This window comes from Ornithorhynchus anatinus, chromosome 21, assembly GCF_004115215.2.
Source record: "Ornithorhynchus anatinus isolate Pmale09 chromosome 21, mOrnAna1.pri.v4, whole genome shotgun sequence".
In the NCBI taxonomy this organism is placed as follows: domain Eukaryota; kingdom Metazoa; phylum Chordata; class Mammalia; order Monotremata; family Ornithorhynchidae; genus Ornithorhynchus; species Ornithorhynchus anatinus.
In genome coordinates this window covers 21,532,090-21,547,517 of record NC_041748.1, presented here as the reverse complement: position 1 = coordinate 21,547,517, position 15,428 = coordinate 21,532,090, and the positions used below count along the sequence as shown (strand labels likewise).

The following is a 15,428-nucleotide window of genomic DNA, read 5'->3' as shown; positions in this document are numbered from 1 at the left end:
CCTCGCTAAGTCACTGTCTTTTCACCCCCAAGGAGATGGGGGCAGGAACCCCCCCCGGCTCCCCAAACTGTGGAGGGTCACCGATCAGTCGGGGGGCCAAATTCATCCATTCACGCAACCTTATTTATCGGGCGCTTACTGTGGGCAGAGCGTTGGGCTAAGCGCCTGGGAGAGGATGATAGAACGGTGGAACAGACACATTGCCTGCCCCCGGTGAGCTTACAGTCTAGAGGGGGAGAGGGACATCAATATAAAGAAGGAAAATGTGATTTCTGGACATAAACACCGTGGGGCCGGGCGGGGGGATGAATAAAGGGAGCAAATCAGGGCGACGCAGAAGGGAGCGGGAGAAGAGGGAAGGAGGGCGCAGTCAGGGAAGGCCTCTTGGAGGAGACGGGCCTTCAAGAAGGCTTTGAAGGGAGGGTCATTGTCCCTCCCCGGGGCTGGGGAAATAGGGGGCTGAGGGGGCAGAGGGCCCCTCCTTCATAATAGTCACAATTAATAATAATGAGTATTAATGATAATATCTGTAAAGCCCTTATTATGTTCCAAAATCTGAACAGAGTGCCGGGGCAGATCCAATATAAACATCCCGGACCCCATCCCTATCCTATACGAGGAGGTGAGAAGCAGCGTGGCTTAGTGGCTGCAGCCCGGCCCCGAGAGTGAGAAGGACCCGGGTTCTAATCCCGGCTCCGTCACTTGTCTGCTGTGTGACCTCGGGCAAGTGGCTCCTCTCCCCCGGACCTCGGTTCCCTCATCCGTAAAAACGGGGATTAAGACTGCGAGCCCCGCGTGGGACAGGAACCGTATCCGACCCGGTTCGCTCGTCCCCACCCCGGGGCTCAGTACAGTGCCTGGCATATAGTAAGCGCTTAGCAAATACCACAGTTAATATTATTATTGTATTTGTTAAGCGCTTACTATGTGCCAGGCACCGTTCTAAGCGCTGGGGTAGAGACGAGATTATCAGGTCGGACATAGAAGGACCCGGATTCTAATCCCGGCTCCGCCACTCGTCTGCCGTGTGACTCTGGGCGAGTCACTTCTCTCTGACTCGGTTCCCTCAGTTGCGAAATGGGGATTAAGACCGCGAGCCCTATACGGGACGGGGACTGTATCCAATTCTTCTTACCCATCGATCAATCCGTCGATCGTATTTACTGAGCGCTTACCTTGGTGCGATTCATTCATTCAATCATATCTATTTATAAATAAATCATAGTCACTGAGCGCTTACAGTACGCAGAGCGCTGCGCTAAGCGCTTGGAAAGGACAACTGAGCAACACGTGGGGTCGGTCCCTTATGCCGAGCACCGGGCTAGGCTCTTGTCGTGCCTCGGTTCCTCCAGGGCTCCCCACCAGCCCCGACCCCCCCGGCCCGCTCCGCTCTCCCGGATCCTCTCCGTTCATCCCTGGCTTCGTCAGAGAATCGGGAGGTTCCATTTTTTTTTGCCGGGTGCTTGGAACGTAGCTCCTCCTTCCCGGCTTATTAATAGCCTCGATTAAATTATCTCTGCAAAATCTGGGTAGCGCTCTCCAACCGGAAGCCAGGAAGGATTTCTTTCTCATCAGCGCAAGCCCCCTCCCCTCCCACCCCCCCGACAGTCATGGGATGGGGAGCGGGGTGACGGGGTCCTCGAAAAACAGAACCCGAACCCCCAACCCGAGTTGGGGGACTCAATCCCCCGATCAGACCGTAAGCCCGTCAAACGGCAGGGACCCTCTCTATCTGTTGCCGACTCGTTCATTCCAAGCGCTTAGTACAGTGCTCTGCACATAGTAAGCGCTCAATAAATACTATTGAATGAATGAATAAGGCCCCTGCCTTTCCCCCACACCTCACCCCTAAAAACATCCAGCGGTACCGATGGAGAGCAGAGATAATAATAATAATATTGTGGGTATTTGTTAAGCGCTCAGTACGTGCAGAGCACCGTTCTAAGCGCTGGGGGAGATACGGGGTCATCGGGTCGTCCCACGTGAGGCTCACGGTCCCCATTTTCCAGATGAGGGAACTGAGGCCCGGTGAAGTGACTTGCCCACAGTCAGCTGACGAGCGGCGGAGCGGGGATTCGAACCCATGACCTCCGACTCCCAAGCCCGGGCTCTTTCCACTGAGCCATGAGATCTTGTCTAAGAGACGGTGAGCTCGTTGTGGGCAGGGAATCTGTTTATTGTTCTGCTGCCCTCTCCCCAGTGCGTAGTCCAGGGTTTTGCACACAGTGAGTGCTCAATACGATCAAATAATAATAATAATAATAATAATAATGATGGCATTTGTTAAGCGCTTACTATGTGCCAAGCACTGTTCTAAGCGCCGCAGGGGGGCGGATACAAGGTGATCAGGTTGTCCCACGTGGGGCTCACGGTCTTAATCCTCATTTTACAGATGAGGTAACTGAGGCCCAGAGAAGTGAAGTGACTTGCCCAAGGTCACACAGCAGACAAGTGGCGGAGCCGGGATTAGAACCTACGTCCTCTGACTCCCGATGACTGATAATATGAATTAATCGTTTATAATTCTAATTCATCACGGTACTTGTTAATAGCAAAGTAATAGTGATGCTATTTGTTAAGCGCTTACTATGTGCCAAGCACTGTTCTAAGCGCTGGGGGAGATACAAGCCGCTACTCGCTCCCTTTGCTCTACCTCCCCTCCCCACAGCACTTGTGTACATTTGTAATAATAGTGTCGGTATTTGTTAAGCGCTTACTCTGTGCAGAGCACCGTTCTAAGCGCTGGGGTAGGTACAGGGTCATCGGGTCGTCCCACGTGAGGCGCACCGTTAATCCCCATTCTACAGATGAGGTAACTGAGGCCCAGAGAAGTGAAGTGACCCGCCCACAGTCACCCAGCTGACAAGTGGCAGAGCCGGGAGTCGAACCCACGCCCTCTGACTGACGCCGCGCTGCTTCCCCGATTTGTACACATCTATAATTGTTTTGTACACGTCTATAATTCTATTTATTTCTATTAATGCCTGTTTACTTGTTCTGATGCGTATACATGATCCTATGTATTTCTATTGATGCCTGTTTACTTGTTTTAATGTGTATAGATCTATAATTCTATATATTTATACTGATGCTATTAACGCCCGTTTGCTTGCTTTGATGTCCGTCTCCCCGCTTCTAGACCGTAAGGCCGGAGTGGGCAGCGATCGTCTCTCTTTGTTGCCGAATTGTACTTTCCAAGCGCTTAGTACAGCGCTCTGCACACAGTAAGCGCTCGATAAATACGACGGAATGAATGAATAGAAGTGAACCAGGGGAAGGAAGGAATGCTAACACTATCGGAGCAGCAGCGCGGCTCAGTGGCAAGAGCCCGGGCTTAGGAGTCGGAGGACGTGGGTTCTAATCCTGACTCCGCCGCCTCTCAGCTTTGTGACATCGGGTGGGGAAAGAGCCCGGGCTTGGGAGTCAGAGGTCGTGGGTTCAAATCCCAGCTCAGCCACTTGTCCGCTGTGTGACTTTGGGCAAGTCACTTCGCTTCTCTGGGCCTCAGTTAGCCCATCTGGAAAATGGGGATGAAGACTGTGAGCCCCACGTGGGACAACCTGATCGCCTTGTATCCTCCCCAGCGCTTAGAACGGTGCTTTGCACATAGTAGGCGCTTCACAAATGCCATTATTATTGGGTGAGTCACCACTTCTCGTTGCCTCAGTGACCTCATCTGCAAATTGGGGATTAAGACTGTGAGCCCCACGCCGGACAATCCGATTACATTTTATCTACCCCAGTGCTTAGAAAAGGGCAGAGAAGCAGCGTGGCTCAGTGGAAAGAGCCCGGGCTTTGGAGTCAGAGGTCATGAGTTCGAATCCCAGCTCTGCCATTTGTCACTTGACAGCTGTGTGAATTTGGGCAAGTCACTTCACTTCTCTGCGCCTCAGTTACCTCCTCTGTAAAATGAGGATTAAGATTAAGACTGTGAGCCCCACGTGGGACAACCTGATTCCCCTGTGTCTACCCCAGCGCTTAGAACAGTGCTCTGCACATAGTAAGCGCTTAACAAATACCATTATTATTATTATTATTATTGCTTCGCACATAGTAAGTGCTTAACAAATGCCCTAAGCCGCGCGGCTCAGTGGAAAGAACCCGGGCTTGGGAGTCAGAGGTCGTGGGTTCGAATGCCGGCTCCGCCACTTGTCAGCTGGGTGACCTTGGGCAAGTCACTTCACTTCTCTGGGCCTCGGTTACCTCATCTGGAAAATGGAAATTGAGACTGTGAGCCCCACGTGGGACAACCAGATTATCTTGTCTCTACCCCAGCGCTTAGAACAGTGCTTGGCACATAGTAAGTGCTTACCAAATACCATTGTGACTGTTCTTATTATATTATTATGTGAGAAAGGGACTGTGTCCAACCTGATTGACTTGTATTCTCCGTGCCTCAGTGACCTCATCTGTAAAATGGGGATTGAGACCGTGAGCCCCACGTGGAACAACCCGATGACCCTGTATCTATCCCAGAGCTTAGGCCAGTGCTTGGCACGTAGTAAGCGCTTAACAAAAACCATCGTTATTCGTTTATACTGTGAGCCCGTCGTTGGGCAGGGATTGTCTCTCTCTCGCCGAATTGTACATTCCAAGCGCTTAGTACAGGGCTCTGCACGCAGTAAGCGCTCGAGAAATACGATTGAATGAATGAATCGTATTTCTCGAGCGCTTACTGCGTGCAGAGCCCTGTACTAAGCGCTTGGGAAAGTACAACAGTAAACAGTGCCATTCCCTGCCCACGATGAGCTCACAATCTAGAATGGTCTAAACCCAGGGCTTAGAACAGTGTTTTGGCACGTAGAAAGGGCTTAACACTTACCATTATTATTATTATTATTATTATTATTATTATTTCTGGCCTAGTTCAAGTAAAATGAACACCCTTGCCTTTCCCCAAATCACCGGGATAATTCCCTCAATTCTCCCCGCCGCTCGAGCCATGAAGGTCTGGGCGCGGCGTCACCAGTTAAGGCGCTCAAGAACCTGGAACAGAATTTAGGGGAAAAAAACCACGGTCGGGGATTTTAAGGTCGACCTCAGAGAACCCAGGCCCTCCCTCTGCTCGACGGCCCTTCGCCCTTTCCCGTTTCATTAATTTTTTTCCCCCGTCTCTCTGCGGGAGGGGGAAGGAGCGGATATCCGCACGAATCCGGGTCGGTCCTGCGTAGACGGGGGTCACATGTTTACCTGCCGCTGTTGCCGTTCACTCTCCACCTGTCAGAATCCCCCACGTTCCACATCACAGTCGTCTCCACGGCAACCAGCTGTGATGTCACGAGCAGAGGATGCTCTGCGGAGGCCCCTGACCGTCCCCTTCGGAGCCAAACGATCCCCCCGGGGAGGGCCGGACCGGAGAAGCGGAGCGGAGCATGACGGAGAAACTGGGTCGGAGCAAGATGAATAAACTGGGCCGGGCCAGAAACCCAGGGCCGGCGCTTGGCTCCACGGAAGAGGACGATCTCTGACTGCCTGGACTCGTAATAATCATAATCATAATAATAAAGAGAAGCCGTGCGGCCTAACGGATAGAGCTCGGGCCTGGGAATCGGAAGCGGCCTGAATTGAGAAGCAGCGTGGCTCAGTGGAAAGAGCCCGGGCTTTTGAGTCACAGGTCATGGGTTGGTAATAATAATGTCGGTATTTGTTAAGCGCTTACTATGTGCAGAGCACGGTATTTGTTAAGCGCTGGGGGAGATTCACGGTAATGAGGTTGTCCCACGGGAGGCTCACGGTCTTCATCCCCGTTTTACAGGTGAGGTAGCTGAGGCCCAGAGAAGTGAAGTGACTCGCCCACAGTCACACAGCTGACAAGCGGCAGAGCCGGGATTCGAACCCACGACCTCCGACTCCCAAGCCCGGGCTCTTTCCACTGAGCCAAGCTAATCCTGGCTCCGCCACTTATCAGCTGGGTGACCTTGGGCAAGTCACTTCTCTGGACCTCAGTAAAATGTAAAATGGGGATGAAGACCGTGAGCCCCACGAGGGACAATCCGATAACCCTGTATCTCCCCCAGTGCTTAGATCAGTGCTTGGCACCTAGTAAGCGCTTAACAAATACCAACATTATTATCAGAAGGACCTGGGTTCTCATCCCGGCTCCGCCACTTGTCTGCCGGGTGACCTGGGGCAAGCCGCTTCGCTTCTCTGGGCCTCAGTTCCCTCATCTGGAAAACGGGGATTAAGACGGTGAGCCCCACGCGGGACGGGGACTGGGGCTGGATCTCCCCCAGTGTTTAGAACAGCGCTTGACACATAGTAAGTGCCTAACCAGTACCATCATTATTATTATTGCAGTAATAATATTCGTTAAGCACATACCGTGTGCCAAGCGATGTGCTAAGCGCCGAGGTAGATCCGAGATAATTAGGTTGGACCCGGTCCCCGACCGCATGGGGCTCACAGTCTAAGCGGGAGGATTTATTTCCCATTTTGGAGACGAGGAAACGGAGGCACAGAGAATAATAAGAATCATAATAATTGTGGTTTTTGTTAAGAAGAGAAGCGATTCGTCCAAGGTCACCCAGCAGACAGGCGGGCGGGGGGGGATTAGAACCCAGGTCCTCTGGTTCCCAGGCCCAGGCTCTTTCCGCTAGGCCTCGCTGCTTGCCTGACACCCGTTTTATCTTCAATAGATGCAGGAGGAACAGGAGTCCATTCGGCGGCAGAAAGAGCGCAGGACTGGAAGTCCGGAGTCCGGGGTTCTAATCCCTGCCCCTCCACTTGGCTGCTGGGAGACCTCAGGTAAATCTCCGAACTTTTCTGGGTCTCCGCGCCCTCATCTGCAAAACGGGGACGAAATACCCGCTCTCCCTTCCCCTTAAGGCCGTGAGCCCCAGATAGGGAAGGGACGATTGCTCAGCACAGTGCTCGGCGCCTAGTAGGGGCCGGTCCCCTACCCCCGTTATCTTTAACCCCGATGACTCGCCGTGTTCTCAACCTGCGAGCCGTGGATGGCTTCCTCTAGACTCTAAGCTTGTCTTGGGCAGGGAATGGGCCTGTTTATTGTTCCATTATACTCGCCCAAGCGCTTAGTACAGTGCTCTGCACACAGTAAGCGCCCGGAGATTCAGACTGCAGATTTTGACGCCTGATGACTTGTTTGGTTGCGTTCTGTTTCGTTTTGCCGTCAGTCTCCCCCGTTCAGACGGCGAGCCCGTCGGTGGGCAGGGGTTGTCTCTATCTGTTGCCGAATGGCACGTTCCAAGCGCTTAGTACAGCGTGAGCGCTCAGTAGGTACAAGTGAATGAATGAACGAACGAATGAATGAGAAGCCACGTGGCCTCGTGGGCGGTACTGGGGCCTGGGAGTCGGAGGACTTGGGTTCTAATTCTACTTCCTCCACTTGTCCTTTGTGTGATTTTCGGACAGACGGCTTCACTTCTTAACAAATCCCAGGATTCGTTCATTCAGTAGTATTTACTGAGCGCTTACTATGTGCAGAGCACTGTACTCAGCGCTTGGAATGGACAAATCGGCGACAGATAGAGACGGTCCCTGCCCTTGGACGGGCGTACGGTCTAAGCGGGGGAGACGGACGAGAACGACAGCAAGAAATAGAATCGAGGGGATGAACATCTCATTAAAACGGTAGCAAATAAATAGAATCGGGGTGATGTACATCTCATTAAACAGAATAAATAGGGTAATGAAAATATATACAGTAGAGCGGACGAGCGCAGTGCCGAGGGGAAGGGAGAGGGGGAGGAGCAGCGGGAAAGGGGGGAGAAGAGGGTTTAGCCGAGGGGAGGTGAAGGGAGGGTAGAGGGAGCAGAGGGAAAAAGGGGGGAGCTCGGTATGGGAAGGCCTCCTGGAGGAGGTGAGCTTATTATTATGAGCATTATTATGCTTCTCTGTGCCTCCCTTCCCTCATCTGCCACTTGTCAGCCGCGTGACCCTGGACAAGTCACTTCATTTCTCCGGGCCTCCGTTCCCTCGTCTGGAAAATGGGGATGGAGACCGTGAGCCCCAAGTGGGACAGGGCCTGGGTCCCACCCGATTTCCTTGTATCCACCCCAGCGCTTAGTACGGTGCCTGGCACGTAGTAAGCGCTTAACATATTCCATCATCATTATTCAGTGCGTGGAACAGTGCTCGGCACATAGTGAGCACTTAGAATTCATTCAGTTGTATTCATTGAGCGCTCGCTATGTGCCGAGCACTGTACTGAACGCTTGGAATGTACAGTAGAAGCAGTGCGGCTTCATGGAAGGAGCCCGGGCTTGGGAGACAGAGGTTGCGGGTTCTAACCCCGGCTCCGCCACTGTTCGGCCGCATGACTTCGGGCAAGTCGCTTCACTTCTCTGTGCCTCGGTTCCCTCATCTTTAAAATGGGGATGAAGACTGTGAGCCCCACGAACGGCAACCTGATTATTTTGTATCTACCCCAGCGCTCAGAACAGTGCTTGGCACATAGTAAGCGTTTAACAAATACTAACATTATTATTATTATTCTTACTTTGTATCAACCCCAGCGCTTAGATCAGTGCTTGCACGTAATAAGCGCTTAGGAAATACCACTGTTATTATTATGATGATGATGATCATGGTCATGATCAATAACGGAGACCACCATTATTATTCCTATTACAGCATGGCCCAGTGGAAAGAGCCCGGGCTTGCGAGTCAGAGGTCATGAGTTTGAATCCCGGCTCTGCCACTTGTCAGCTGTGTGACTGTGGGTAAGTCACTCAACTTCTCTGTGTCTCAGTCACCTCATCTGTAAAATGGGAATGAAGACTGTGAGCCTCACGTGGGACGACCCGATCACCTTCTAGCCCCCCCAGCGCTTAGAACAGTGCTTTGCTCATAGTCAGCGCTTAACAAATGCCTTCATTATGATGATGATTAATATCAAACAGCTCTGTTATCGTGATTAATAGGAAACAGCATGATTACCATGATCATGATTACTAACAAATACCGTGATGACGACGACGATGACGTTGGTATTTGTTAAGCGCTTCCTATGTGCCGAGCACTGTTCTAAGCGCTGGGGGGAGATGCAGGGTCATCAGGTTGTCCCATGTGTCTCCTTTTATTTTGTTAATGAGATGCACATCACCATGATTCTATTTATTTGCTATTGTTTTAATGAGATGTTCTTCCCCTCGACTGTATTTATTGCCACCGTTCTCGTCCGTCCGTCTCCCCCGCTTAGACCGTGCGCCCGTCAAAGGGCAGGGACCGTCTCTATCTGTCACCGATCTGTCCGTTCCAAGCGCTCAGTACAGCGCTGCGCACGTAGTAAGCCCTCAATAAATACTATCGAATGAATGAACGCGAGGCTCGCGGTTAATCCCCATTTGACAGACGGGGTCACCGAGGCCCAGAGAAGAGAAGTGACTCGCCCCCAGTCCCCCAGCTGCCCGGTGGCGGAGCCGGGATTCGAACCCAGGACCACGCTGACGATCAGTATGAAACGCCATTATTATTATCATCACGATGGCGGCCGGTGACACCTGCCATCGTCACGATGAAGTTCGCCTCCTCTGCAAAACGGGTCGAGGGCCGCCCCCAGCTAATGCAGAGAAGCAGCTAATGTAGAGAAGCAGCCTGGCTCACGGTCTTCGTCCCCATTTTACCTAGGTCCAGAGAAGTGACTTGCCCAACGTCACCCAGCTGACGAGGGGGCGGGGCCGGGATTCGCGTGGCTCAGTGGGAAGAGCCCGGGCTCGGGAGTCAGAGGTCATGGGTTCGAATCCCCGCTCGGCCACTCGTCAGCTGGGTGACCGTGGGCGGGTCGCTTCGCTTCTCTGGGCCTCGGTGACCTCGTCTGTAAAAGGGGGATTAAGCCTGCGAGCCCCACGTGGGACAACCTGACTCCCCTGCGTCCACCCCAGCGCTTAGAACAGTGCTCTGCACCTAGTAAGCGCTTAACAAATACCAACATCATTATTATTAATATTCTCCGGGCCCCAGGGCCTCGTCTGTCAAATGGGGATTAACTGGGAGCCTCACCGAGTGACCCTGGATCTCCCCCAGCGCTCAGAACAGCGCCGCGCACCTCGTAAGCGCTTAACGGACACCCACGGTATAAGCGAGGCGGGGTTGGCGCCTGCGCAGGCGGCCGCTCCCCGCCCGCCCCCTCCCCCCCGCCGTCCGGCCGCCGGGGGGCGCCCTTCCGCGCTTTGAATTTTGCCGCGAAAATCACGCGTGGCGGCGCGCGGCCCCGCCCCCCGGCCGCACGCGGCGCCGCGTCTCCCCGGCAACGGGCGGAGGCGGGCGCCGATTGGGCGGCGGGGCGGCGGGGGGCGGGGCCTCGGCGGGGGCGGGGCGGCGGCGCGCCTGTCAGTCGGGCCCGAGCCCCGCCGCCGCCGGCAGCCCCCAGCCGCCGGGACCCGCAGCGAGCAGCGAGCAGCGCAGCGCCCCGCGGGACGAGGAGGCCGCCCCCCCCGCCCCCCGCCCCCCGCCATGAGCCGCCCATGAGCCGCCGCCGCCCGGGAGGCCTCCGGGGCGCGCCGGGGGTGCGGGCCCCGGGGTCCGGCGCCGCCCGGCGCGGAGGGGCCGGGACGGGATGGAGCCGGGCCCCCCGGGCCCCCCGGCTCTCACGCCGCCCGGGGGGCGGCCCCGGCCCTGCTAGGGCCCCCCGGGCCCCCCCGGACCCCCGCCCCATGGACCGCCCGGGGCCCCACGCGCCTCCGCGCTGACGCCCCGCGCCCGCCCACGGTAAGACCCGCGCCGCGCGGGGGGGGGCGGGGGTGACGCCACAGGCCGGGGCCGTGACGTCACGGGCCACTGCGGTGGGGACCCGCCTTCACCCGCCGCCGGGGAGCAGCCCGAGGAGGGGGCCTCGGGGTCCGGCCCTCCCCCCTCCCCCCCCCCCCGGCCGGGCCCAACCGGTGGGGGACGAGGCCGGGCCTGACCAAGGAGATGGGGGGGGGGGCTCCCGTCTCGTCAGGCGGCCCCCACCCCCCCGACGCACACTCCCCCTCCTCGGAAGGCGCGGCCTTCGGACGGTCGGGCCCCCCGGACCCTCGGATTGGGGCCGGACGGGTGGGGCCGCCGCCTCGGTCACCGCCCCGGGGTTGGCTTGGCCCGGGACACCTCGAGGAGGGGGTGTCGGGCCCCACGGGACGGGGGTTCAGCCCCCTCGATCGGACCCCCGCGCCAGGCTGGTCACTCCCACCGCCCCCCCAGTCTGAAGCCGTGATGGCCGAGGAGGCGTGAGCGACTCCCCGCAGGCCCGGATGCGGCCTGGGGCCCTCCGCCCAACCCACCCCCCACCCCCGACCCCTTCCCTGCTCCGGGGGTCCCGGGCCGAGGAGGACCGGCCGGCCCGCCCCGTGACCCTCGGGATCTCGGCCAGCTGGGGCTCTGACCGCCCCTGGGTGGTCCCCGACTCTCGTCTCAGGTGGGAAAAGTGGGTTTTTCGCAGCGCGGAGTCCAGTGAATGAGATGGGGAGGTGGACGTCGAACCCCCTCCCCAGCGAGAGGGCTCTCCGCCAGCTTGGGGGGCTGCGTGTTCTTCTCCCTGCCCCCCCTTCCCTCCTCCTCCTTTCCTGTCTCTCCGGTCATCCTTGTCCTCCCACCACCTCGTCCTTCCATCTCGCCCCTTCCTCAATCTCTTCCCCCCACTGGGTCCCCGGGGGTTTTCGAGGAGCGTTTTGCGGAGGTCCCACCCGTAAGGTCCCTTCCCTAATTACCGCTCGCGTCTGGAGGTGGTTCAAACTGGCGGAGTCGCCCGGCGAGGAAAAGAGGAGAGACCCCTCTGGGCAAGAGCTTCCGGAAGGGAATACCGCACCCGCTGCCCTCCCCTCCTTCCCAGCCCCCCATTTCAGAGAAGGAGAATGACCCGGGCCCACCCTTGAGGAAGCGGGCCTCCCCTCCCTTCGCTCAGCCCTCTCCTCGGGGTCAGGAACAGGCCCCCGGAGCCGGGGCCCACGACGTCCGCCGCGACGGTGGCCGTCCGCCGGCCTCCGCTAGTCCGCTCGGAAGCGGGGTTCGACCTCCCCGCTGGCCCCACCCCGGGTTGGGGGACGAGCCGGTCGGGACGCCGGGGAGATGTGAGAATTCGGGGGTCCCGGGGAACCGCCTGCTTTCTACCCAGCCAGGCCGGGAGCCCCCCGGAGGAGGCCGGCCGTCCCGGGGTCACCAAGTCAAGGGGGGAAGGCGTTGGGAGAGAGTCTGTCCCCCCTTCTCCGACGGGGGCTGGGGCGGGCCTGGTCAAGCCGCCGAGAGGGACCCCGCTCTGCCTTCAGTAGGCGTTGGGTACGCGCGTCGATGGACGGAGAGGCCCCCGTTGGCCACTGGCAAGAGGCAGGATCTCTCCTGGGCCCGAGAGCCTCCGGAAGCCACCAGCTCTGTCCTCCTGCAGGCCCAGTCGGTCATCAAGGAGCCCGAGAGGAACGCCACTGACCTGAGTGAAGGCAGGACGGGATGCGGGCTCGGCAGCTGGTGGCCGGGCGGGCTCCGGCGGCCGCCGTCTCGGGGCACCTCACCCACCCCCCCGACCCGTCGGGCACCTGGTGTTGCCCCGTCTCCACTCATCTGCCCCGCTTTGGGGTCAGGGGTCAGCCAGAGAACCAAGGTTCCCACTTGGGGTTCACCTCGGGTGCATCTGGTTCATCTGTTGGATCGTATCGAGCGCTCACCGTGTGCAGAGCGCTGTACTGAGCGTTCGGGAAAGGGCGAAACACTGAACGGTGCCATTCCCTGCTCACTTGGAGCTCCCTCCCCCTTGCCCAACCTCGGGGCCGGTGGGAGCGCGCAGAAGGGGCGAGGAGCGGTTTGGGGGGCAAATCAATAGTATTTATTGAGCGCTTACTATGTGCAGAGCACTGTACTGAGCGCTTGGAATGAACAAGTCGGCAACAGATAGAGACGGTCCCTGCCGTTTGACGGGAGGGGACCTGGTGCCAAGCCCGAGGTGGCCGGTCCCCGGGCACCCCCGCATCCTCCAGTTCATTCGGTGCGTGCGGAACGCTGTACTAAGCGCTTGTTGTCGCGGCTGCCGGGCCGGCTGATCGATCAGCGACCGTGGGCCTTCCGATAACGCGACTCCAGGCCCTCTCGGATCCGCTTGCCGGGGAAGGGGGTGACGGTGGGTGATGTAGGAGAAGGCCTCGGCTCGGGGGGGGGGGGAAATGTCGGTGCCTAACCCATCCCCGCCGCTTTCTCTCCCCTTCGCCGTCTGCCTGCGCATTCCTCAAAAAGCTAATATTCATGAAAGGTAATTCAATCAAACAGTGATTCCTATCAGCTAATGCAGCCCAACTGGCTGGGCTTGGAGAATGGGAGCCCGCCACACAAAAGCCCTGTTTTATTACCTCCTGCTTGCGGGAGAATTGCTTTTCTCCCTCGAGTGAGCCGGCTAAAGCTGGCTTTATTATGTTAACCTATTTGCGTGTCAAGAGCTATTGTGCTTCCCTTTATCTGTGTTTGTATTTGCTCCGTGCAGGGGAAGGGGAGGAAAAAAAAAAAAAAGAGAGAGAGAGAGAAAGAGAAAAAGGGATGAGGCGAAAATGGATGGCCGGTCACCGCTCCGTTCTCGGGGGCCCCTGATTGGTTGCTAAGTGATTCGCATCCAGGGTAATCACTTTTATCTCGGAAGGATGTCGTGTATAATTATAAGCTACTGACATCTTTTGAAATCTGCCTAATGGCTGTTTTAGTTTACACGGGAAAGGGGGGAAGGGGGGATTTATGTGGCTGGGATGGTGGGATGCGCTTTGCTCCCTGGGGACTCCCCCCCCACCCTTCCCCCTCACCCCCCCCCAATTCCTTGACCCCTTGACCCCCCCCCTCCCAGCCGGCTGTCTGTCCATCTGTCCGGGGTGAGGCTGCGGGGAGGGAATGGTGGGGGGCGGCGGGGGGCCACTCTGGGAGATGACTAAAGTGTGTGTGTCCCAGCTAGATGGGAAATTTTTTGGAGAGCAAGAGGGGAAAATCGTGGCAGGACTTGCCGAGCGCTCGGGACAGCGCCCCGCGGGCAGCCGGTGCCCGGTCGCCAGGAGGATGGTTAGAGGTTGGGGTCCTGGGGGGCCTCGGTTGGTCTATCCGGGCTGGGGCCCGGTCAGCCCGGGGTGAGTGCCCCGCTTCGGATGAGCGTCGATGACCTGTGCTGTGGCACCCCCGGGAGGGTGAGGACCGCGAGGGCGTCACCTGGGGGACGCGGACCCGTGGACTGGGATGCCTTGACTGGCCTCTCTGGCTCCCGGACTGCTATCCTTTCCCCCAGAGCAAGGGGATTTGGGGGGGGTGCAGGCTGCCCCTTGCCCGAGAGTTTGGGGGGCCGTCCCTCCCCACCCCTCACCCCTCGTGCCCTGCCTTCCCCGCGTCAGGCCGTGCCCCCGGCTCCCGGCAGAGCAGCGGCCCGGCCCGCGCTTCTCAGTCCAGGGAGGGTTGGCCGTCTCCACCCCGTAGGGCCGGTAGCAAGGGGTTCTCGGGAATTGGTCCTCGGCCACATCTGCATCCGGAGCCCAGCTGGGGGTCCCCAGGAGCCGGTTGGTCCCATCTCGGGGGCTCGGGGATGCGCCCTCCCCTCGGGTCCTATCCCTGCCCGTGCCCCACTGGAGAAGGTGGGGCACCTCATCAAAGCCGTATTGATGAGGACGAGGCTGGCTCAGGTCCCGAAGGTCATTCATTCGATCTATCAGTCAATGATCAATTATTATCAATTAATTGAGCGCTTACTGTGTGCAAAGCACTGACTAAGCACTGGGGAGAGGACAGAACGATATATATATAGAGAGAGAAGGTTTATTTCGATGGCATTGATACCTGTCTACTTGTTTTGTTTTGTTGTCTATCTGCCCCTTTGAGACTGCGAGTTTATTGTTGGGTAGGGGTTGTCTCTGTTTCCGAATTGTACTTTCCAAGTGCTTAGTACAGTGCTCTGCACACAGTAAGCGCTCAGTAAATACAATTCGATGAATGAACAAACAGACACATACCTGCCCCCAAGGAGCTGACAGTCTAGAGGTTGAAGGGACCATATTTCCTACCATCCTCAGGAAGGCACTTTTTCTCATGGCCGTAGACACCCAACGTGACTCACCCGAACCCAGTCAAACCCCCAGAGGAGAGGTGTCCTGGAACACCAGCCCCCAGAGGGGTGGGAGATCCTTCCTGGACACCCCGGTCCGGGGGAAGGTGCAGGGGCCAGGGAGTCGGAGGACCCAGGTTCCAATCCTGGCTTCTCCACTTCTCCGCTGTGTCACCTTAGGCATGTCGCGTGCCTCAGTTTCCTCATCGGTAAAATGGGGACTTAAGGCCGGCCGGCATAAGGAACGGGGGCAGCCAGCCAGACCCGGGGAGGGGGCCGGGAAGCCTCTAAAGCCTAGTTCCAGGGCTGGGATCCTCTCCGTTGGGTCAGAGTCGGGGCCATCTCCGACCCACAGGGCACCGGGGCCTGGATTCCCGGTTGCCAGCCTCCCCAGGGTCACAGCCCTCCACCTCCAGCCCCTGCTGGGCAAGCTCGGGGGGTA

The 15,428-nt window shown here is 57.6% G+C and overlaps 1 long non-coding RNA gene across 1 annotated transcript; it reads left to right on the top strand.

The window, feature by feature from the left end:
• Nucleotides 1-4,910: 4,910 nt before the first annotated feature.
• On the top strand, nt 4,911-8,625 carry LOC120639082. The gene is made up of 3 exons (XR_005661262.1): nt 4,911-5,480; nt 6,636-6,744; nt 8,593-8,625. It is a non-coding gene; the product is annotated as an uncharacterized LOC120639082 (long non-coding RNA).
• The last annotated feature ends 6,803 nt before the right edge of the window (nt 8,626-15,428 follow it).